General features: G+C 55.8%; 2 long non-coding RNA genes across 2 annotated transcripts; one reads left to right on the forward strand and one right to left on the reverse strand.

Moving 5' to 3' along the window:
• Window positions 1–16,162: 16,162 nt before the first annotated feature.
• Window positions 16,163–17,337, reverse strand: LOC120639179. Its single transcript, XR_005661310.1, has 3 exons — window positions 16,999–17,337; window positions 16,662–16,708; window positions 16,163–16,511 (listed from the first exon to the last, which is right to left on the reverse strand). It is a non-coding gene; the product is annotated as an uncharacterized LOC120639179 (long non-coding RNA).
• Window positions 17,338–20,133: 2,796 nt separating this feature from the next.
• Window positions 20,134–20,995, forward strand: LOC120639180. The gene is made up of 3 exons (XR_005661311.1): window positions 20,134–20,322; window positions 20,436–20,523; window positions 20,660–20,995. It is a non-coding gene; the product is annotated as an uncharacterized LOC120639180 (long non-coding RNA).
• The last annotated feature ends 4,244 nt before the right edge of the window (window positions 20,996–25,239 follow it).

Consider the following 25,239-nt stretch of genomic DNA (forward strand, 5'->3'; position numbering starts at 1 on the left):
GCCTCCCACTGGGGAAGGGGTCCGACGACGTCACGTGTCCTTCCGGGAGGGGCCCCCAGTACAAAATAAACATAGTCCTGGACCTTCCCCTTCGGTGTGCGGGACTTCCACGTGTCCCCGGACCTTCTAGTGTGCACGCCCGCACTCCGACCAGGGGTCAGGGGCCGTCGCGCGCCATTGCTGCTGCTGGTGCATGTAGGACCCTAGTCCGCAGGGCCCACCGAACGCCGCCGCGCCGTATACGATAAACCATACATCAACCTCGACCACGCCGCCTGCAGGGACACTGCAGGACGACTGGCGCGATCTTCGCAGAACCAAGGACGAAATCCAGGACGACAGCAACGCGCGCCGCCTTCCCACAGTGTACTTCCTACAGTGTCCGACCACTGTACCCCCGCGATTTAGGGGAAAACGACGACTTCCATGCCCCCTCTCATGTGCACTGCCCCTCCTTGTGACTATAAAAGGAGGAGGTGGGCTTCCTTTAGCCGGGTGGGTAGCGGGCTCTCTGGCTTCTTTCTTCCAAAAGGACGTTCAGGGACTACTGAGCACTCATCCCAAGCCGACTCCACTCCTAGCAGAGACTTGGGAGCTTCCCTCCCTCTCTCGCCTTGCTTGTACCCCCTACTACAAGCACTCCGGGTGCGAGATAATACAGTGCCCTCGCACACCCCCTTTGCTGGACGTACGGCCCCGCGGCCGGAACCAGGATAAACCGTGCGTTACTGTGATTGTCTCTTGCATCATCATCTGGGACGAGGAAACACGTAGCATTACTAGTTGGGATCCAGGCCCCCAGGTCGGGACACCGACAGTTGGCGCGCCAGGTAGGGGGACGCTGCGTGACATTTTCCTCTCCTGTTCCCTTTTGATCTCCAGGGATGGCGGGCAGATCCAACCCATACCCCATGGGCGTTTCGGATCCGTTCCCAGCGGGACGCGCGATCTCGTTCGGGAGTCTCGAGTTCAGAGCAACCGGGAACGGTTACCTCATGCAGCTCCTCTCGCCCGGACGCAACCCCGTCACCCCGACTTTACCAGCCCAGCGCAACAGGCGCACGGGCCAACGTTTGCGACAGGCACGGGCGGAGCGGCGTCGTGCGGCACGCCACAACTCCCACACGTGGGTCGAGGCTGGCATGTTGCTGCTCAGCATCACGCCCAGCGGGGCCACCACCTCGTCATCACGTGCCTCGGCGTCATCTATGCCGACATCGTCACCGCTGCGGCACTAGTGCCTCCCAGGGGGGGCTCGACTTCGGCGTCGCCCTTCCCCTTTGGGATGCGCAATGCTGCTGCCCACGCCTCATCAATCAGCGCTAACTTCATCGAGCATGAGGGTCTGCCGGGTCATCATCTTCTGTCGATTCGCCGCCTCATCACGTTGTCTCCTGACGGATCCTACCCCGAGACGGCGAGCTCGATCGCCGACGACATCAGCTTCTTCATGAACAACTTCACGGCCGAGGAGGCCGAGGACTACTCCGGGGTCCGCGACCCCGTCGCACTTCGCACGTTCCAGCTGGCGACGGCTTACTGCCTCACCTGCTCCGAAGACTCCAGCGAGGGGGATTTCGATCCTTCCCGAGAGTGCTTCATGGCGGACCTCGCGGACGAGCAAAACGACAACACCCCGAGCAACCACGCGGACGGCGGGGCGGACGCGCAGGCAAACCCACCGGTGGTGCCGCTTGCAGCCCCTTCTTCGTCAAGTTCGGCGGCGCGACAGGCTCAGCTGGCACAGCTCAATGAGCTTCAAGCCAAGCTCGACGAGCAGCGTTAACAAACCCAGGAGCTGCGCGCCGCACTCGAGCAGCAGCGTACCGCGCGTGGTGCACACGCCCAGGCGGCGGGACGTGTTGCACGGGAGCGCATCCTGGCCGACCACAACGTCGACAAATCTCCGGAGCTGAAGACGGCGGGTGAGAAGCTCGTCGCTGCGGCTTACCTACTCCAAGCTATGCCCGAGCCATCGACACCTTCGGGCCGCAACCTGCGCCGCGAGGCACAGGAGCTCATCGAGCAAGCTGCCGTGCAGCAGGCCGAGAGTTCTGCGTCTCGTATGCGCTCGAAAGCCCCGGAGCAGTGTGATGGGACCGCGCACCAGGACCGCGAGGTTTCTGTGCACACACCCCCAGCGGGGAAGGGCAAGGTAGCCGTAGCGCCCGGTGCGAAGGCGCCCTCGGTGCACGAGCGCATCGGGAGAGTTCCCGTAAGGGAGCGAATCCGTGAAACTCGCGGGCACGCTGGCGATGGCGACGCCCGCAATGTCATCGATGGCAGGAGGTACGCCCCTCGACGGGGTGGACGCTTCGACCCTGAGCACGACAGGGGTGAGTCACCGGAGCCTCCGGGCACCCGGGCGTTCAGCCGGGAGATTCGAACTGCATCTTTTCCCCCGCTCTTTCGACAACCCAACACCCTCATCAAATACTCGGGCGAGACTGATCCTGCAGTCTGGCTCAATGACTACCGCCTAGCGTGCCAGCTAGGCGGCGCGACGGAGGACGCAGTCATCATCCGCAACCTTCCTCTACATCTTGCTGACGCCACACGAACGTGGCTCGAGCACTTGCCTGCAGATCAGATCCACAACTGGGCCGACTTGGTCCACATCTTCGTGGGCAATTTCCAGTGCACGTACGTGCGCCCTGGGAACTCTTGGGATCTCAAAGGGTGTCGCCAGAAGCCCCGCGAGTCCCTGCGTGACTACGTGCGACGTTTCTCCAAGCAGTGCACTGAGCTCCCTAGTGTCACCCACGTCGAGGTCATCAACGCTTTCGTCGAGGGTACGATCTGCAGGAACCTGGTGCATGAGCTCGCGAGAAGCCGACCCGTCAACACCAATGAGCTGTTCGACGCTGCCACCAACTACGCCACCGGCGAGGAGGCCGTTGGTGCCATCTTCGACGACAAATCGAGCAAGCGCAAGGACGATGCGCCCGCGGAGGGCAGCAACGCCAAGCCCGACGCCCCCGCCAAGAAACAGAAGCGGGGTGGAAGGGAAAGAAGCCAGTCCCGCCGAACCAGCATGGGCCGGGGCAGGCAGAGGACTCCGTGGAAGCCTTCGCCGCCGCCCCAGACCGCAAAGGACCTCGAGGGCCCCCTCGAGGCGGTGGTGGCCAATTCGATGACATGCTCAAGAAGCCGTGCCCTTACCACAAGGGCCCGGTCAATCATACCCTCGAGCAGTGCGAAATGCTCAAGAAATACTACAACCGCGTCGCGCATTGCGATGAGGATAAGAAGAAGGATGCTGGCGACAAAGGTGAAGATGACGAGTTCCCCCCAGTGGAGAACGCCTTCTTCATCTTTGGAGGAGCAACGACGAATATGACTTCTCGGCAGCGCAAGCGTGAGTGCCGCGAAGTCTTTTCCGTCACCAAAGCCACGCCATCCTACCTCGACTGGTCGAAGGATACCATCACCTTCGGCCGCGGGGACCACCCCGACTACGTCCCGCATCTGGGATGATATCCGCTCGTTGTCGACCCCATCATCGGCAACACTCGCTTCTCCAAGGTGCTCATGGACGGAGGCAGCAGCCTCAACATCATGTACGCCCCTACCTTGGAGCTCATGGGGATCGGACTGGACAAGCTTCGCCCCAGCAAGTCGCCATTCCACGGCGTCGCGCCGGGGAAGCGAGTCCAACCCCTCGGCCAGATCGATCTGCCGGTGTGCTTCGGCACAGCAGCCAACTTCCGCAAGGAGGTACTCACTTTCGAGGTGGTGGGGTTTCGAGTATCCTACCATGCCATCCTGGGTCGTCCTTGTTACGCCAAGTTCATGGCCGTCCCCAACTACACCTACCTTAAGCTCAAGATGCCGGGTCCAAGGGACGTGATCACCATCGGCTCTTCGTTCGAGCACGCCTACGAGTGCGACGTTGAGTGCGTTGAGCGCGCGGAGGCTCAGGCGGAGGACGAGGCCCTCGCAGCCACCCTCGACAAAATGGCAAGCGAGGCCTTGGACTCCACGCACCGACACGCCGGGAGCTTCAAACCCGCCGAGGGTATCAGGAAGGTGTCCCTCGATCCGAACCACTCCGACGACAAGGCGTTGCAGATCAGCGCCAACCTCGATGGCAAATAGGAAGTGGTGCTCGTCGATTTCCTCCGCGCCAACGCAGACATCTTTGCGTGGAGCCCCTCGGACATGCCTGGCATACCGAGGGAGATCGCCGAGCACTCCCTTGATATCCGACCCAACTCGAAGCCGGTGAAGCAGCGCCTACAACGCTTCGACGAGCTCAAGCGCCGGGCGATCGGCGAGGAGTTGCAGAAACTTCTGGCGGCCGGATTCATCAAAGAGGTATTCCATCCCGAGTGGCTAGCTAATCCAGTATTAGTGAAGAAAAAGAGTGGAAACTGGAGGATGTGTGTAGATTACACCAGTTTAAATAAGACATGTCCAAAGGTTTCCTTTCCTTTGCCACGCATTGATCAGATTGTAGATACTACTGCGGGATGTGAACTTCTATCCTTTCTTGATGCCTATTCCGGTTACCACCAAATCAAGATGAAAGAGTCCGACCAGCTCGCGACTTCCTTTATCACACCCTTCGGCATGTACTGCTACGTTACGATGCCCTTTGGCCTCAGAAACGCCGGAGCCACATACCAGCGGTGTATGCTCCACGTTTTCAGAGACCATCTCGGGCGGAGCGTAGAGGCATATGTCGATGACATCGTTGTAAAATCCAGGAAGGCGGACGACCTGGTTGCTGATCTCAGGATCGCATTTGATTGCCTACGGGCCAAAGGGGTAAAACTTAACCCCAAGAAGTGCGTGTTCGGGGTGCCTCGAGGCATGCTCCTGGGCTTCATTGTCTCCCAGCGGGGCATCGAACCCAACCCTGACAAAGTCTCGGCCATCACTCAGATGGGACCAATCCGAGACCTAAAGGGGGTACAGAGGGTCATGGGATGCCTAGCGTCCCTTAGTCGGTTCATCTCGCGTCTCGGCGAGAAAGGCTTACCCCTGTATCGACTCTTGAGGAAAACCGAGCACTTCGCGGGGACCCCCGAAGCTCAAGAAGCCCTCGAAAGGCTGAAGGCATCACTCACCCGTGCTCCTATTCTCACACCACCTACGGACGACGAGCCCCTCTATCTGTACGTAGCTGCGACGACCCAAGTGGTCAGCGCAGTGATCGTGGTCGAAAGACAAGAGGAGGGTCATACTCTGCCCGTCCAACGACCGGTATATTACATCAGCGAGGTGTTGTCTGAGACTAAGACATGCTATCCGCAGATTCAAAAGCTGCTCTACGCAGTGGTTTTGGCTCGGCGCAAGCTGCACCACTACTTCGAGGCTCACCCCGTCACCGTGGTCTCGTCTTTCCCCTTGGGAGAGATAGCCCGCAACCGGAAAGCCGAGGGTAGAATTGCCAAATGGTCTGTGGAGCTAATGGGAGAAACACTCACCTACGCCCCCCGCAAGGCGATCAAGTCCCAAATCTTGGCTGACTTCATGGCTGAGTGGACGGACACTCAGCTACCCCCACCACAAATCCAGGGCGAATGCTGGACTATGTACTTCGACGGATCGGTGATGAAAACCGGCGCCGGTGCCGGCCTCCTCTTCATCTCACCCCTCGGAGAACACATGCGGTACGTAATACAATTGCATTTCCCCGCTTCTAACAACATGGCGGAGTACGAGGCCCTTCTCAGTGGCCTCCGCATCGTCATCGAGCTCGGCGTCAAACGCCTCGACGCGCGCGGCGACTCTCGACTCGTCGTCGATCAAGTCATGAAGGAGTCTAGCTGTCATGACCCAAAGATGGAGGCGTACTGCAGCGTAGTGCGCCGCCTCGAAGACAAATTCGACGGCCTTGAGCTCAATCACGTCCCGCGCAAGTACAACGAGGACGCCGACGAATTAGCCAAGATCGCGTCGGGGCGGACCACCGTCCCCCCGAACATCTTCGCTCACGACATCACCGAGCCCTCCGCCGAATTCAAAGATCTGGCGGAGCCGGGCCCCTCGTCCACCCGGTCCCACGGAGGGAATCCCCCGGCGGACGGGGTCGAGCCCATGGACATTGACTTCGGGACTACGTCCGCTGACGAGGCCGAAGCAATGGAAGTCGACGAGGCCCCCACTTCGCGAGACTGGCGCGTCCAGTACATAGACTGGATGACTCGAGGGGTCCTACCCTCGAACCGCGCTCAGGCGCGGCGCCTCGCTAGGCAGGCCAAGTCCTTCGTTCTAATCGACGACGTGCTATACAAGCGCAGTCCCTCGGGCGTCATGCAGCGATGCATCCCCATCCCCGAGGGCAAGGAGCTGATCCGCGACATCCACGCCGGCATATGCGGCCATCACGCTGCGCCGCGCACCCTCGTGGGTAACGCGTTCCGGCAAGGCTTCTACTGGCCCACCGCGGTCACTGACGCCACCGACGTCGTGCGGACCTACGAGGGTTGCCAGTTCTGTGCTCAAAAGACACACCTCCCGGCCCATGCTCTGCAGACCATCCCCATCACGTGGCCGTTCGCCGTGTGGGGACTAAACCTCGTCGGTCCGCTGAAGAAGGCGCCCGGGGGTTTCACCCACTTGATGGTGGCGGTCGACAAGTTTTCCAAGTGGATCGAGGCTCGACCCATCGGCAAGATCAAATCCGAGCAAGCAGTTCTGTTCTTCACCGACATCGTCTTCAGGTTCGGGGTCCCAAACTCGATCATCACTGACAATGGCACCCAGTTCACAGGCAATAAGTTCTTGGCGTTCTGCGACAATTTCCACATACATGTGGACTGGTCGGCTGTGGCACACCCACAGACGAACGGGCAAGTGGAGCGTGCCAACGGCATGATCCTCCAGGGACTGAAGCCGAGAATCTTCAACAAGCTGAACAAATTTGGCCGAAGGTGGCTCACGGAGCTACCCTCGGTCATTTGGAGCCTGAGGACGACCCCAAGCAGAGCCACGGGCTTTTCCCCGTTCTTCCTCGTCTACGGCGCCGAGGCCATTCTCCCCACCGACTTGGAATACGGATCGCCAAGGCTCAAAGCATACCAAGAGCAACAAAACCAGCGAGTTCGCGAAGACTCGCTGGACCAAGTGGACGAGGCTCGAGACGTGGCGCTCCTCCACTCTGCGCGCTACCAGCAGTCCTTACGAAGGTATCAAGCGCAGAGGGTCCGGCGCCGAGACCTCAACGAAGGGGATTTGGTGCTGAGGCTCCGACAAGACAACAGGGGCCGCCACAAGCTCTCACCTCCATGGGAAGGGCCATACATAATTGCCGAGGTGCTCAAACCCGGCACGTACAAGCTGGCGAACGAAAACGGCGAAGTCCTTACCAATGCTTGGAACATACAACAGCTACGTCGCTTCTATCCTTAGCATTTCAAGCTATTTCTATATTGTTCGTACTCGCATTTTCAATTTCTCGAAATAATAAGGAAGTACGCTTTACTTATTGCTTTTTGGGAACCTTCCGGACCCTCGAGGGCTCGGGTGCACACGAACATTGAGGTATGCTCGGCTTTGCCCTCGGCAAAGCCGAGCCTCCCTCGGGGGCTACTACGGGGGGAACCCCCGAACGTCCCCAAAAAGTCGCTAATGTTTTTTCGAAATATTTCCGTCTCGACCCTAAGCTTCTCGTATTCTTGAAAAAAAACGGACGCGGGGCGTAAGCAACTACGGTACGGGGCTGGCCGAGTCGTGGGGCCGCCTACGCCTCCGAGATACGGCACCCCCCTCACCACCCTATGCCTAGGTTGCTTATGAACGCGAACTTCCTCGCAGATGTTTATCTAAGTCGCATATGAAGAACACAGAAATAAAGTAAAGAAATATAGGCTCGAACTCACAAGGCCTCGACGGGCCACACATTCAAATTACGAAAATAAAATCTCTTATATTCATAGGATGCGATTACAAAGCGCGACTACGATAAACACTAATCTATTTACATGGGCTTCGAGGCCCAGTTTTCCTATAGGCTATCATCCCCCCCTTGCGGGCCGCCCTCAGGGGCGTCGAATTCGGCGATGGGAGGGATGTCTGCTTCTAGCTTCTCGGCGAGGACGGTGGCGAACTCCTCCGCGGCTGCGCCAGCTTCATCCATGATGATCGACGCGGCGTCCGCATCCGCATCATCGGGAACGATGTACCCTGACGACACCCTCTGGAGATCCATGAGGTAGTGTGTCGAGGCCACGGCGAGAGCCCGCAGGACACCGAGACGGAAGGTGCTCTTGGCGTGTTCGGCAATCCGGCCGCCTAGCGCGCGCAGGCGGCTGATCACCGAACTGCCCGAGACGGCACCCTCCCCCTCGAGCTCTTGACACACGCTCACGGCGGTCTACTCCAGCTCAGCAAACTCCATCTGCGCCGCTGTGAGCGCGGTGTGGACCGCCTCCTTCGTCGCGGTCTCGTCCGCCATCTTCTGCTTCAACTCTGAGCAAAGGAAACCTACGTCAGTTACGAAAAGTAACAAATCAACAAAAAATCGAAGGTACTCACCCGTGATGTTCCTCTGCGCCTCCTCCCTCTGTGCTCGAGCGGCCTCTTCGAGCGAGGACAAGGAGGCTTCCTTCTCCTTAAGGGTAACCCCCATGTTCTGGAGAGCCACCTCCTTCTCCTCGAGGTCCTCGCCCTGTTCCCGGAGGGTCCTGGTGAGCGCAACCACGGCTACCTCCCTGTGGAGGAGCTCGGCCTTCTGCTGCTCGAGCGTGGTACTGAGACGCTGCAGCTCGGCGCTTTGCGCCTCGGCCTCCCGAGCTCTATCCTCGAGCGCCGTCCGAAGGCGCTGCAGCTCGGCAGCTTGTGCCTCGGCCTCCCGGGCCTTCTCCTCCGCTGCCGCCCTCTGGACGTCCCGCTCACCAGCAACCCGCGCCAGTTCCTCCTCCAGCGCCTGCTGACGCGCTCCCAGATCCGCCATCTTCGCGTTGGCGTCAATGTTCTTGAGTACCAGCTCGGCGTTGTGCTGCCCGAGCTGGCTCAGCTGGGAGTACAGCCGGTTCATCTCGGCGCTCTTTTCGCGTGAGATTTCCCTCAGCTGCTGCAAAGGGGAGGACGTGGGTGAAGACGCGTAAAAGTTAAACCGAATCCGAGCAATTTTCGGGGGGGAAGTATTTACCTGGCTGACCTGGTAATCCGCATCCTGGTGAAGCATAAAGGCGCGGTCGAGGGCTTGCAAGATCTCGCGACCCACGCCCATCTACTTGTTCCAGGCTTCCTCCTCCTCTTGCTCCTTGCGGAGGAACTCCGAGGGGACCCCGGACGGAACGATCGCCCCGAGATGGCCCCCCTCGGACGTCCCCGCCTCGAGCATGCCCGCGCTGGCTGACGCGAACTCGGCGATGTGCGCGGCGGCGCTTGCCGCAGCAGCGGGGTCGATGTCCATCGAGTCCCCGTACTCCTCGCTGCTGTCTGGCAGCTCCACCACTGCCGTCACACCCCTTTGTGCCGTTGGCACGGGCGCTACCACGACAGTACCCTCGTCCCGGGCCTCCGCGGGCCCCGAGACAGGAGCTCCTTCCACCGTCGGCGCCTCTTGCGCCGTCTCCTCCTCTGCGACGCCCTCGCCCTCGGCCCTCGGGGGCTCGAAGACGAGGGTCTCCTCCTCCACACGGACGGCAGGGCGCTCCTGCGCGCCCCCGCCGGTCTCTCCTCCTGTGTCCGGTCGAGCGGCGCTGGCCGCGTTGCCCTGACCGGCCTCAACTTCAGTAACGGCCGGGGTGGCGCCGTCCGCACCACCCTGACCGGTCTCCCCGGCGTCGGCAGCCAGAGCGGCTGCTTCGGCACCGCTCTGGCCGGCGCCATCCTCCTCCTGTGCCCGAGCTTGCTGCACCGCCTGGGCGCCTCGGGGCATGGCCTCCCGTAGCCTCGCGGCTACCGCCTCGAGATCCACGGCAGGTAGGGGCTGCGGCGCTGTGTGCGGCGTGCTTCGTGCCCCGGTCTTGAGAGCCTTGGCCGGGGCAAGCTGCACCGCATCTTTGGGGACGGCCCCGAGGCTGGAAATCGAAGAACATGAGCTGAGGACAACAGGATCGAGAAACCCACCAAACACGCAACAAAAACGAAAGCGAGGTCTGCTTACCTGGATCGAGCACTCATGCTCCGCTTCCTCGTGGCGCTTCTTCGAGCTCGAGTCGCCATGCCGCCCCTCGAAGACTGCCCCGAGGGCGCCCCCTCGTGTCGACCTGGTGACTCGAGGCTGCCAGCACAGACGACTCCTCGCCCGCCGCAGCCTCGTCGCCACGGACCAGCGCCTGGGGCGCAGGCGTCTCCTCACCGGCCACCAGAGGCGACGAACCCCGCTCAGCCCCCTCGATGGATGGGTGCGCCGAGGCCTCTGCTATGGCCCTCGTCACCTCCGGTGCCACCGGCTCCCCCTCGTCGTCATCCCACAGGTAGAACAGCGGGGGGCTCGCGCCCGCTGCTTCCCTGTCGCTCCCCAGAGCGTGGTCCTCGGCATCCGAGGCCTCCTCCTCCTCCTCCTCCGAGGACTCGGGCGTGGCGGGCCGTGCTTTCCCCTCCGCACGAGCAAGCTTGCACTCCTTGTTGTGCTTCGCCTTTCTCTTCCTTTTCCTCTCGGCCTTCGCCTTCGTCGTGTCTTTCCGCCTTTTCATCTTCTCCGCGTGGAGACGATTGATTAGGCGTTGTTCCGGGACCGGGGGCCTCGAGGAGCCGCACCTCAACCCCTGCGAAGCACGCCCGAGATAGGGTTAGGAAAAGGGGACCACACAACATACAGGACATTCGAAATCAAAACTTACCAGAGAAATGTACCCCGGCTCGGGGCGCATCTTGATCCTCCAGAGGTCCTCGGGATTTTGAGGGAAGTCCGCCACCGCGTACTTCGCCCTCCGGGCGGCGGCGGTGTGGGAAAGCAGCTTTTTCGAAGTCCTCGAGCCCTCCACCTTGCTCCCGGGGGTGAGCTCGAAAATCGGCAGGGCCCTTTCCACGAGAGGGATAACCCTCTGCCGGTGGAAGTTCGCGATGACGGTCGCTGCCGTCAGCCCCTTCTTCGCCAAACGCACCAGCGCGTCGGCGAGGCCCTCAAGCCTGGCTTGTTGCGATGGGGGCAACACCCCCCAGTCCCACTTCGGCGGACGCTCCCAAAGAACTCTGTTAGTGAACGCCGGAAGCGCGCCCTTGTAGTTCCGAAGGTAGAACCACCCTCGACTCCATCCGGCGTTGTTCGTCGTCATCTTGCTCGTGATGTAAAGATTCCTCCGGGTCGGGCGGACGTGGAGCGTCAGGCCACCGGCGCGCGCGAACCGCCTTGGTTGGCCCCGCACGTTCTCAACGAAGAGTTCGCCACGGAACAGATGGACCCAAAGGTCCCAGTGGGCCTCGATGCCGAGGTACCCCTCGCAGATGGCGACGAAGACCGCCGCCTGCGAGATGGAGTTGGGGCTGAAGTTGTGTAGCTCCACTCCGTAGTACTCGCACAAAGCCCTCATGAACCTGCTGACGGGGACGCCGAAGCCTCGCTCGTGACGGCGCACGAAGCTCACGACGTAGCCTTGCAGGGGCTTCGGCTCGGTCTCGTCCGGATGTGGGGAAATCCACGCCGGCGCCCCCGAGTCGGTGATCCGCGGCAGCAGCCGGTCGGCGACCAACTGCTGCAGGACCGCCACGGTGGCGGAAGACTTCCCCCACGGCAAAGGCTCTTGGATGTCCGACATCTCTTCAAAATTCGAGGGGGAATGTTGGGGCGAAGACTCTGGGATGGCTAAGGTGCTCTTCCTCTCTCTCTCTCTCTCCTCCTTCTTCCTCCTTTTTCGCTCTTGGCTACGGGTTCAGGATGCAAAGGAAGCGGAGAGGGCGGAGAGGGATGAAGGCAAAATGGCCAGGTGAGTCCAAATAACCCATTCGTCTTCATTTTATTTCACCACGACGGGCGCATCCGCAGCCGCGGCCCAAATCTACCGCACTGAATGCGGTAGGTTTTGCTATCACTGACAGATGGGCCCCACGACCGTGGAGTCTCCCACGCGCGCATGCAGCAATAAATGCAGCACGGTAACCGGCGGGCGCGGTGCGACTGTTGCGTTATCCCATCCGTCAGCCGCCGCCCACGCCGCTTCGTCTGCCCGAGGTTGTCGCCTGAAAAGGCGCGCCCACACCGCACCACACAGATCGGGCCACGTCGCCCACCACCAGTGGAAGACCCGCGCGCATGACTCGCGACTCGGTGTCGTTTCCGAATCACAACGGAATATTCCCTCGAGGGGTCTCTTTACCCTCGAAGGAATCACATTTCGAGGCCTTACTGATTAGGGGGTCGAAGCCTGGCCCTTCAGGGGGTTCGACAGGCGCCCAGATCACCAGAGTCAGGGACTACAGGGATGTGCCATACAAGCTACCCTCGAACGCGAAGTTCGAGACATCCTACGCAGTGTTCAAGGCCAGTCGAGGGTGCCTAGAAGGGGGATCCCATCGAGGGAGAGCATCGAGCCCTCGGACCCTATCGAATGGGTCCGAGCCCCGCCTAGCGAACCTTCGCAGGCGCTTTATGTGACGTGTCTATGGACCACGAGCCGACCCCTATCGAACGGGGCACGGACGTCCACTTGAACAACCCGCTAATAGCTCACTGAAGCAGCCATAGCTCGCGGCCCGGGCATGGGTAGCATGGTGCGCTTCACCCCTCCTCCCTCTGGAAAGGCGACAAGGGTCGTAATCAAAGTCAAGGGTTCCCCTGAACACCCTCATACGGGCCTGGGCTCGGGGGATCCTCGCACACCACGGTTCAAAACCGCACCCTCGAATAAATCGCAACCGACACTTGTGAAGCTCCACGTGTATAACCAAACCCCCCGCTATTAGCGTACGTTTCCCCAACGGCTAAGCTGAACGCCGGGTTGTTGTACCAGCACTAAGAGTGCCGAGGCCGGCTGAAAAAGCGCCGATGCCGGCTGAAAAAGGTGCCGAACGGCCGCCCCAGTAAAGCTACCCAGTGGGACAACGTTTGAAGCCCTTGGACGAGCACAAACACTCCTCCAAGGCCTCGGGGGCTACACCCGCGGGTGCGCTGACGCGCCCCCGCGAAGGATGACTTCACACATATTCGAGGGTCGTAACTCTATGTACACCCCTATACCCTCGGTAAGCCTCCCCGCAGAGGAGAGAGGGGACTTTATTGCTCAAGTACAAGTAAAGATTACAAAGGGTTACCGGCGCGAAGCCATCGAAAGATACAAACATATTGCCACCTATGTGGCAATTTTCCCTGTCTTGGGGAGGAACGAGTGACGAAGAAAGGCACCGAGCCCTTGGCTGACGCAACGGCCAGGCTGCTAGGGATGCGAGAAGCAGCCCCCAGACCTCACGGGTCCAGCGGGACGCTCTCCTCACAAGCCTTCTTCTAGCGTCTCCTCCACTGAAGACCACGCAGGGGGTCGAGCTGGCGGACAGCGCCCTCCGCACCGTCTCCCCGAGAGCAACCTTGTCGCCGGGGGGGACGATGCGAAAAACAGCCACCGGACCTGGCGCCAGCGCCACAGTCAGGCATCACCATCCCCCTTCAGGCTAGGGGACATCGCAGGAGCAGGACCCCATGGGCCCAATGCTCTTCTGCTGATCCCACTGAAGCTGAGGGATGGTGAGCACGCCCACTCCGGTCTTCCTCCACCGCTCGCAAGCTTTCTTCTAGCACCAAAAGTCTGAAAAAAGCCAGGCCACCCCATCCGGGGGCCGGTCACAAAAGGGCAGAGAAAACATTACAAAATTAAGGTGATACTGGAAGAAAGAGCTGGGAGGTTGGAGGAGAAAGGGAACCCCATGACCCCTATTTATAGCTGCGCCGGGCACAAAGCTTCAAGCTTATCAAAGAGCGGAGGCTTGTATCGCCCGTGAGAAGCGGCGCTCCACGAGCAAAGGATGTCCTCGGTCCCCGCGCCGAGACACGAACGAACGAAATAAAGTAGAGCTGAGCCCCTGGACGCTAAGCGGTGCAGCATTGGCTCTGGCCAGATGCCCTCGAACGGCGCGCCGCAAAGCAACCAGGAACGCCGGGGCCAAGGCCCTACGTACGGGACAGCACGATAGGAGCACCAGCTGCCAAGCAGCGGGCGCTACCATCGCCCTGGCCCCCCTCAGCGCGCGGACACGTCTTGTCCTTCAAACAAACAAACAAAGAGGCGCGCGCCTCGAAGTACTCCCCCTCGGGCGTACTACCCCGACTGGCGTATTGTCACATCTACCGGGCTGGCGCTTAGGCGCGTCTAGCGGGTGCGCGACATTGACTGATCACGTCAAAAGGGAAATCACCGAATCACCCTTTGGCCGAATCCATTGACTCGACCAAAGCCTCGGGGGCTACTATCGGGTGCCACAATTAGGGACACCCTAATTGGGGTGATAAGATCGCTTTAAAACACAAAACACCTATTAAGGCAACTGGGCCCACGAAGGCCCACGGCCTGCTTCTCATCCGGAAGAAAGGAAAGGACTCAAAGGAGCCCAGCATGCGGCCCATTTGCATCCCCCTTGAACCCGCCGGACAATCTCTGCCTCGCTCGAGGGTAGCGAATCTACCCTCGAGCGGGTGACTCATTTTCCGCCTCGCTCGAGGGCCCCCCTCGGGACCCTCGACCGCGCAACACACTTCCGCCTCGCTCGAGGATAGCGGATCTACCCTCGAGCGGGTGACTCATCTCCGCCTCGCTCGAGGCCGTCTCTCGGCACAAGGGACAAACGGCCCCGCCGCCCAACTGCCCGTCGTACGAAGGCATTAAAGGCCAGCCACTCTGCCACGGCACCATGGGCGGGCGGCGTCAGGCCGCCATTTCCACAGTGGATGTGACCAGCGTCCCATCCGCTGACTCCGGTCACCATTCCGCCATCCCGGATGCTGTAGCAGCACCTTGGGACCTGCAACGCGGGACAAGACAGGCTCAGCACTGCTCCCGTTACTATGCTGCCGACACCGACCGTCCGAACTCGCCTCCCACTGGGGAAGGGGTCCGACGACATCACGTGTCCTTCCGGGAGGGGCCCCCAGTACAAAATAAACAGAGTCTTGGACCTTCCCCTTCGGGGTGCGGGACTTCCACGTGCCCCCCGGACCGTCTAGTGTGTACGCCCACACTCCGACCAGGGGTCAGGGGCCGTCGCGCGCCATTGCTGCCGCTGGTGCATGCAGGACCCTAGTCTGCAGGGCCCACCGAGCGCCGTCGCGCCGTATACGATAAACCATACATCAACCTCGACCACGCCGCCTGCAGGGACACTGCAGGACGACTGGCGGGATCTTCGCAGAACCAAGGACGAAATCTAGGACGACAGCAACGCGCGCCGCCTTCCCACAGTGTACTTCCTACAGTGTCCGACCACTGTACCCCCGCGATTTAGGGGAAAACGACGACTTCCATGCCCCCTCTCATGTGCACTGCCCCTCCTTGTGACTATAAAAGGAGGAGGTGGGCTTCCTTTAGCCGGGTGGGTAGCGGGCTCTCTGGCTTCTTTCTTCCAAAAGGACGTTCAGGGACTACTGAGCACTCATCCCAAGCCGACTCCACTCCTAGCAGAGACTTGGGAGCTTCCCTCCCTCTCTCGCCTTGCTTGTACCCCCTACTACAAGCACTCCGGGTGCGAGATAATACAGTGCCCTCGCACACCCCCTTTGCTGGACGTACGGCCCCGCGGCCGGAACCAGGATAAACCGTGCGTTACTGTGATTGTCTCTTGCATCATCATCTGGGACGAGGAAACACGTAGCATTACTAGTTGGGATCCAGGCCCCCAGGTCGGGACACCGACAGAATGGCAACATATTCTTTTCAGAAAAGGATACATACTGATGACCAGCCAGTAAATGGCAACATTCAGACTATGCCAAACCAATATTCAGACTATGCTTTTGATTAACTCCACCAGCAGCCAAAACTGATGGTCATTATCAGTCACATTTACAACACTGAGTAGATTTTCAAACTGAGTAGATAATAAAAAGATTCTCATTAATCAGAAAAATTAAAACACTTCATTTACAACACTTCATTAATCAGAACCCACTCCATGGCATGCATATATTGTGCAAAAATAAGTCAGCATTTTAGCTGATTTCTAGAACCCTTCATATAAATTTTGCAAACATAGTAGAAGCTGAGCAGATGGCAGATTCAGATTTAATCTCAACATGATCGACATGACAGATAATCTGAACTTGGGATTGAAGTCCCTTCTCTAGCAGTGAAACACAGTAATAATTCCATAAACCTTGACAAATCCAAATGGTAGCATTATTATTTATTACAACGCAATAGTCGTTGAAATAAAACCCAAATACATTCAGTCCAATTTCTGGGTACAATTATCAAGTGCATTCATTTTTTAGCAATCTCCAAAAAGCCATCATATACATTCAGGCCACAATCTGTGGACATCTGTGAACATGCAACAAGAGTAGAAGTAGAACACAAAGCAAAGATGTCCTCCTTGCGCAGCTTGAATCCAAACCGCTGGCATAATACAGATCTGATCATGTGGTGGTGCCCCAATTGCACTTCACTTCAGCTTCACCTCGAAATGGGTCCCTGGGTTGGAACAACAAGTGACAACCAGAAACAATGTTAGTATCTAGCTCAAAACAGGTGCTGCAATCTGAAGTACTTGTTTTTTGTTTTTTGCTAGCTGATCTTGCAATTATTATTTTAAAAAAGAAGCCAATGCAATGTTCAGACAACCTGAGCGGGAGAGGGTCAAACTCATTCAGAAAACACGTCTGTATGTCCTGAATGTAACAAAGAAAACAGCCATCATTTTCAGATTTGTAGTACTGCAAATCACAGTAAACAGCAAACCATTTAACTCAAGTCCAGTGCACATCTTTTGGTCTAGTGCAAGTCTAGGACTCTAGTACTGAACGGACTGGGATCTGACCCAGCTACATGTAAGTAAAAAAAAGCACTTTCTTTGGTGTGTTTCATGCAACCAGAATTCATATTAAGCAAAATTACGACCTCAGGACGCGGCGGCTCGCGAAGGGAAAAGGAGGAGGAGGTTGAGCGGGGCTCGGCGCACCTCTAGGCAGCCAGAATCGACCGGAGGTCCGGCGAGGCGGCGGCGAGCTCGACGGCAACCGGGCGGCCACAACGAGCAAGGATGGGCGACGGTGGCAGCCGTGGCGATGGGGGCAGGGCGAAGCAGAAAACTGGGCGGCGGCGGAGGGGAGAGGCACGTCGATGGCACGGCTGGCACACGGAAGCCAGGCGCGGGCAGCGGCGACCAGGGGCGGCGGACTCGCGAGATGCAGCGGCGGCGAGACCGAATGGTTTGTTTGCCTGACAGGTGGGATCCGCTGATTTGCAAGTCGAGAATTGAGAGGCCCGCTTGAGTTGGGCTCCATTTTTGACCCTCATATTGTGCACGCCGGCTCGCAAATGGGAAAGTAAGGGCCTTATTTTTGGAGTCCGGCTGGAGATGCTCTTAGGCCCTTCTTAAGATGTACTCGTATGTTTTTGTGTCTCCATAAGGGGAGAAAAAAAGAAGAATTATCTCTTGTTTAAGAGATAGTCTAATGAATGTATTCCTAAATAAATTATTATGGGTGGGACTGAGCTAGTATCTAACTTTAAGTGTATCCACGTCAACTATAGAGATCATTGAATATCAACATCGCAACAAGTTTGCTGTAACACATATTTCTAAATATAGTGGATCTACTTGTCACGATTTTTTATTCCACTCTTCCCTCTCCCTCATCTTCGCCAACCTTCCATGGCCTCACCCACAGCTGCGAGCTCTAGAAGCCGCGAGGGCTAGCGGTCGTGTCATGCCTGTCCTCCGAATGCCCCGCTTGCATGTGCCAACCGCGATGTGCCCGCTTCCACCCGCACCCACATCCCTTGCCAAGGTCGGGTGGTGATAAGAGCTCCGACGGTTGTGCTCCTCCCGGCGTTGACCTCCCTCGCCAGCTGCACCGCTCGCCCCGGCCGTGTGCCGGATGCATGCCTCCACCCTGCCCAGGGCTGCGGCTCCATCCTGGGATGCTGGTCCCTTTCCTTCAAGACGAGGATGACTAGAGGGAGAAAAAAAATGAGGATGAGCAGACACATGTGGTGGACCCGGTGACGTGGAATCTTGTGCTAGCGAGGGTCGCTGAGTGTATAGTGATAATTTTCTGTTTCTTCCTCTCTCTCTCTCCAATGTGGATATGCTATCGACAGTTCCTAGGGACTCATTGCGGATACCCTAACTGTTGGAAAACCTATCTGTATTTTCTAAGCGTGAGAGATAGTAAATGACTATTAGAGGAGGCCTCCTAACATGGATCTTAGCATAATTTTCTCCTCATTTCTGCTTTATTTACAATTGACATGTTCCGAAAAATTTTCTAGACATTCGCGCCGTGCTAGCACTCTACTTAGGCCTCCTCCAAAGGTGGTCGAAATCGCCGGCAGCGTCAGCTTTTGCGTGAGCTGGAGCAGAGAGAAAGGCAAAAATCCTCTTCGCTAGCGAGTAACCGGCCGCTAGCGCATAACACGCGGCTCGAGCAATGAGTGGACCCACGCATGGGATACGAGAACAGGAATGGCTTCACGCGGAGGCGATTGGATGAGAGGGAGCGTGTGGGCGCCTGGGAAAAAGGGAGGAGGGATAATTACTGCTCTTACGTGGGTCCCATTTTTCTCTCTCTCAGTCCATATCAGCTCACTGTGCCAGATCAGCTAGCGAAATAGCTAAAGCTGTTGGAGGCGGCCTTAGGGAGCGGAGAGCATTCTGGCTGACATCTTGTGTCATTGCCACACTGCAGGCGGAAGGCCGGGCGGACAGTTGGCTAGCCCAGTCCGGTAGCGTCGCGTCTCAATAGGTTCTGAGTTTGATTCTCATCAGAAGTGAATTTTTGGTTGTTGTGGTAAAAAAACTCCCTCGCTGTACTCGTCGCGAGGCTTTGCCTTCTCGGGCATGGACCAGGGTTTGGGAGTTTTCTCTACTCGGGTAAGCCGGTGTGACTTCCTCTTAATGAAAAACGGTGGGGCCGTTTCCTCCCCCGGACAAAGTTTTTTTTTTCATTGCCACACTGCAGGGCCCGACTGCATCGGCTGTTCACGAGAGGAATAGGTAATGCATTTGGCGGATGGGGTTGGACAATGTATTTGGAAGATGGAATGTACGGATGTGGCACACAACTCTTCTGGAACACTTGGTTGATCAATTAAGTTAACAAGGGTGGATCCAACGTGGGGGCAGGAGTCCCCTACCCCATGAAGCCCATGGAGCCCCCCAAGCCTCCCAACAATTTCCAACATTTGGATGAAGAGGATGAAGAAAAGAAGGAGGGAGAAGAAAAAAGAGAGGATGGAGGAAGAAGAAAAATAAAATGAGCCCCTTAAACCTGTGGTCCGCCTCTAGTTACTATCACCGCGTTCGCCAGGCTGGAGCTGGAATGCTGTGAGAGAAAAATACTGTTGGGCTGGCTGGAGCTGGAACTGGTGGCTGGAGTGGTGTGAGAGGAAATTACTGTAGCGCTGGGGAAGAGTAGACCAGCCGAACACATGTCAGTGTTCATGGCCTATCTGTGTATGCTTTACAAGATTTCTATCATTTTCCAACATCTTTCTCAAAAGTGACTAACGGTTTTTAGTATATGGATAACTAACTGCCTAATTATGAGAATAAGTTTATTGGGAATTACTGTATCTTATTAGTCATTTGATTAAAATTGTTGAGAAATATGCAAATTATATTTTTTTAGAAATAAGGTTTTCCAGCTTTATTTCGACGAAACAAAGCACCGAGTATATCAAATCCTTTTACAGCATGTTTAGCACTTTTTTTTAAGCGTGCCCGCTATCTTGCACGACAGAAAAGCTAGAAGGTTCATGAAGCAGAACAAGAGATCCCTCAAAACTCAGCATCTTGTTGACAGCTTCGGAATCCCTCCCATCTAATGGCTCCAAACATATGCAGATTATATTAGAAAATTACAATTGGGCAGTTGTGAAATAAAATAACAAGAGCCATTGCGTTTTTTCTTAACATTTCTTCTCAATTTAAAACTATATATTTTCTTGCCAAACATTCTAATATAATCCTAGGCCTTTTTGTGTGTCGGACACACTAGTAGTGGAAGTTACTAAAGTAAGATAGAGACGACGCACTAATAAAATATAATCTACCACATCCCTAGGCCGTTGTTGCCCATTATGACCCACCGGATCGAATCCTACACCTGTCTTCTCTTTACCTCTTTCCCCGTTTAATTAAAGCTTGCTTCCCTGGCGAAACATCGAACCCAATGGAAAGCTTGCCTCCCTGATTACCTCTCAACGGCCCCAAATAAACAGAAGCTTAATTAGTTCTTCTTGTTCTGCCAGAAGGCTTGAGGCTCCCAGCTGAGAAGAGGTTATTTCCCTAGCTACCTCGCTGTCGAATTTTATCTTCTCTCTCGGCAATGAATATATAGAGGTAGGAGCTCTGTTCCCCAAGAATTAAGGACATATTGTTTGCTAATACAGCAAGAAGAGCGGGGTGCCGGCGCGTGAGATTTCTGGCTACGATCTGGGCATATGTCGAGCTGCTTCCAGTCCCAGGTTGGGTTTCTTGGTAACATTCTCTAGACCTCCCATCGACTAATCGATTCTTCCTTGGACGGATGAATCGGCGGGGCATTCAATTCCTCTTTTATTGTATTTGCTCAATTTTTTATTTTTCTTGGTCTTCTCTTTTCTCTGCGCTGCAGGAGGGATCCTCTGGGCTTGAGTCCTGAACAGGACAGCTTAGATGGAGTTGAAGAGATCAACTACTACGCCATGTTCATGGGTTACGTGTCCAAGGCCATCAGGGGGCTACGCTTCCTAGTGCTTACATGGACCACTGTCGTCCTCCTTGGTGGCTTTGTCTCCCTGCTACAGAAGGACTTTTGGGCTCTCACAGTAATCACGCTTGTGCAAACTGCTGGGTAAGTCTTCTTGTTGCTTGTTTACCAATGAGAAGCGTTTTTACTACCCTATTTCGCCCCGGTTACCTTGGTTAAAGGTTGTGGTTAAATAAAATCCAGTAGTTGCCATCACTTTCACATTAAGGGTACCTACTGTACACTTCGTTAGAAAACAGTTCTTGGAGAAACACGCAGTGCCAACACATTTCAATAAGGGAAAATACGAACGAATCCTAGAATACGAACATTTCAATAAGGGAAAATACTGTACTGTAGCACATCCTATTATAGTCGTTACGAGACTGTTTGTAAAGACGGTTTCTAAACTGACAGTACAGACGTGTTTGCACAGTCGATTTTGTGGAAAGCTAACCATAGTGAAAATGGTTGCACGGCACTAGTATAGAAAGCTTGATTTGTCCCGGTCGAAAAACTCTCGTTGTCTGGGACTGTCAGGCCTTTAGTCTCGGGTTGTCGGGTATCAATATTAGAGATACCTAATCTGTCAGAGAAAGGTGATTAGTCCTGGCCGAGCAATCTGACCCCTGCGGAAGAGGTCCGCATCGCCCGACCGATGGAAGAGGCTCCTCCTCACCCGACCATTGACCAGGCCAGGGGAGCACGGCCGACCGAAAGATGGGCCCACCACACCCCGCGCCGCACAGAGACTGACAAGTGGCGTGGCAAGGCAGACGATAAGACATGCCCTGACACAGCAAACAGTGGCGCGCACCTCGTCATGGCCTATGATGGCGTAGATCATAGGGTAGGGCGTGTCGCGCCACAGCATGGACAACCCCATGTTCTCCACTCTAGAGACAAAGCGATGAGACGGCCCCGCCCGCGGAGGGGGCGGCAATGACAGGCTCGGAGAGGCCCGTGATGATTGGAGCAGCAGAAGTCTCTCTCTCTCTCTCCCATACTCTGTCCCCTCCCTTGGCATATAAAAGGGAGAAGACGGTGGGTGCGCGGGGAGACTCGGCTTCGACACAACAACAACACACACCCTTCTGGTGGAGAGGCCGCAGAGACTCTGCCCGACCAGAAACCCGAGGTCATCCCGCCCAGACGGAAGATAGATTAGCTCACGCTTACACCAGAGACTTGGGGCACCTGTCCCTCTCTCGACTCTCGCCTGTTTATACACCGCTACTGCAAACTGATGCACAATACACAAGCTGCCACAATCTGAACTTAGGGTATTATGCTCCCGAGCGGCCCGAACCAATATAATACTTGTGTCTTCTTGCATACCATCCGTCCCCAAACGCGCAATCCACGAGAATCACTAGCCGATGGTAAAAAAATATCAACAGTTGGCGTGCCAGGTAGGGGCATTTGCGTGTTTCGTTCATTTCTTCACCAGGTGACGGATGGCCATCGACGAAGGAGGACGGGTCCCGGGCGCGCACGAGCGCTTCAGTGACCTACGCTTCATCGTCAACCTGGAAGGTGGACTAGAGCGGGTCTGCACCGCCATCCACCCACCAACGTCGCATGCACCGACCCTGTCGTCAACTCCCTACGGGGACTACGGCTGGATGCGGCGGAGGCCAATGCCCCTGCGTGCGCCCAGCGACCCGTCATCAACCACGAAAGCTCGGAGCGGCAGCTCGGCGCGATTCTGGGCGACCAGCCGGCCTAGGACAACCTGCACTGCATCCTATTCACTTTCGCCAACGTCATTGTGCAACTCTCCAGAAGAGAACTATTCTCCTCGAGGATTCTCACAAAGGACGTTTCGACAGTGTTTCCCTTTGGCCTGCGCAACGTAGCACAGAACATGCAGGGCCTCGTGATGCTGCGTACAACCTCCCAAGCCAGCGGACATTGAATTCGTGGGCATGGCGGACCGCGTGTTCGAAACCTTCCATGACCTCCTCGCAAGAGCATCAGAGTCTCTCCGACTCTGACTCCAGCGAGGCGACCCAAACATCCACCGCAGGAGTGTTTCATGGCGAATACTCCTAACGGACACGTTAGCGACAACAATGGGGAGCGTACTCCCCCGCCACCTCCAGTGATGGAACTGGAGGAGGCACCAACGTCCCACCAGCACTGCGGCCTGACCAGCTGTGGGATCGACAGAAGGAAATCAATGAGGTCCTATGCCAACTGGAGCAGGAGTGTGCCGAAGTTGGTCGACAACTAGGACACAGCGGGGATGGCAGGCGTGCACGTGCTCGCGCCCACGAGGTGAACCAGGGCATCGCGGACGACAGCGGTGGCCTCCCCAACTTTGCTCGGGCGAGCCAAAACATCACCGCAGCGGCGGCGGTGCTACCCGTGCTCCCTGAGCTCACAACCCCGGAGTTTGCCATTGAGTTGCAACCGGGTACGACACTCATCTCTAGAAGACCATATCGAATGCCACCCAATGAATTGGCAGAATTAAAGAAGCAGTTACAAGAATTGTTAGATAAGGGATATATCCGTCCTAGCACCTCACCCTGGGGCTGTCCTGCACTCTTTGTCAAAAAGAAAGATCAGAGCCTCAGGATGCGCGTGGATTATCGGCATTTAAATGCCGTCACAATTAAGAACAAATATCCCCTGCCCCGGATTGATATTCTGTTTGATCAGTTAGCTGGGGCCAAAGTATTTTCAAAGATTGACCTCCGCTTTGGCTATCATCAGATAAAAATCAGAGCTGAGGATATTCCCAAGACGGCCTTCTCTATCAGATATGGGCTCTATGAGTATCTGGTTATGTCATTTGGGCTGACAAATGCCCATGCTCACTTCATGTACCTCATGAACTCGGTATTCATGTCTGAGCTGGATAAGTTTGTCGTGGTTTTCATTGACGACATTCTTATATATTCCAAGAATGAAGAAGAACATGCAAAGCATCTTCACATTGTTCTCCAACGCCTCAGAGAGCACAAGCTATACGCCAAGTTCAGTAAATGTGATTTTTGGCTCAAGGAGGTCCAATTCTTGGGCCATATCATTTCAGAGGATGGAGTTTCTGTTGATCCTAGCAAGATTCAGGATGTCCTGAATTGGAGTGCTCCCACCTCTGTTCCAGAGATCCGGAGTTTCCTTGGGCTAGCAGGTTATTATCGCCGGTTTGTATCGGACTTTTCAAAAATTACTAGACCCATGACTGAATTACTCAAGAAAGGTGTGAGATTTAATTGGGACGACAAATGTGAGCAAACTTTTCATATTCTGAGGAAGCTCTTAACGTCGGCCCCTGTTTTGGCTCAGCCAAATATTACTCGGCCTTTTGATGTGTATTGTGATGCATCAGGTACGAGTTTCCGCTGCATTCTCATCTCTGTTTTGACCCAGCCGGCTACCATTTGGCATTTGATGTTATTTGTAATGCATTAGGTACGGGTCTCGGCTGTGTCCTCATGCAAGATCAGCGGGTAATTGTCTATGCTTCCAGAGCCCTCCGACGGCATGAGAAGAATTATGCTACGCATGACTTGGAATTAGCAGCAGTGGTTCATGCGTTAAAAATCTGGCGCCATTATCTTCTGGGCAATCCTGTTCATATATACTCAGATCATAAGAGTTTGAACTATATCTTTACCCAGAGCGAGCTGAATTTGCGTCAGAGACGGTGGTTAGAGCTAATTAAGGATTATGATCTGGAGATTCATTATCACCCGGGCAAGGCTAATGTTGTAGCTGATGCATTGAGTCGCAAAGCCAGATGCAGTTGCATCTCAGCCATTCGAAGCCCGCCGGTATGCTTCAACCTTTGAATGTTCTATCAGGAAAATGGGAGGATGTCAGTATGGACTTTATTGTTGGATTACCCAATACTTCTAAAGGATATGATTCTATTTGGGTAATAGTTGATCGATTTACAAAGGTAGCTCATTTTCTTCCGGTAAAGACCTCCTATACGATAAGGCAATATGCTCAGCTATACCTGGACCGTATTGTGAGTCTCCATGGAATTCCTAAAACTATTATATCGGATCGTGGTGCATAATTCATTGCAAGATTTCGGGAACAATTTCATGCTGCATTAGGTACACAATTGATCCGCAGTTCAGCTTATCATCCTCAAACCGATGGGCAAACAAAGAGAATTATTCAAATTTTGGAAGATATGTTGCGGGCCTGTGTACTCTCTTATAGTAAGAAATGGGATGAGTGTCTGCCGCTAGCTGAATTTTCTTACAATAATAGCTATCAAGAAAGTATCAAAATGGCACCCTTTGAAGTCCTGTATGGACGGAGGTGCAGGACTCCACTGAATTGGTCAGAAGCCGGTGAGCGGAATTTCTTTGGACCCGATATGGTTGGTGAAGCTGAAGAACAAGTCCGGCTCATACAAGCAAATTTGAAAACTGCCCAATCCCGCCAAAAGAGTTATGTAGATAAAAGACACCGGCATCTGATATTTGAAGTTGTTGATC

This window comes from Panicum virgatum, chromosome 6K (assembly GCF_016808335.1).
Source record: "Panicum virgatum strain AP13 chromosome 6K, P.virgatum_v5, whole genome shotgun sequence".
Classification (NCBI taxonomy): Eukaryota; Viridiplantae; Streptophyta; class Magnoliopsida; order Poales; family Poaceae; genus Panicum; species Panicum virgatum.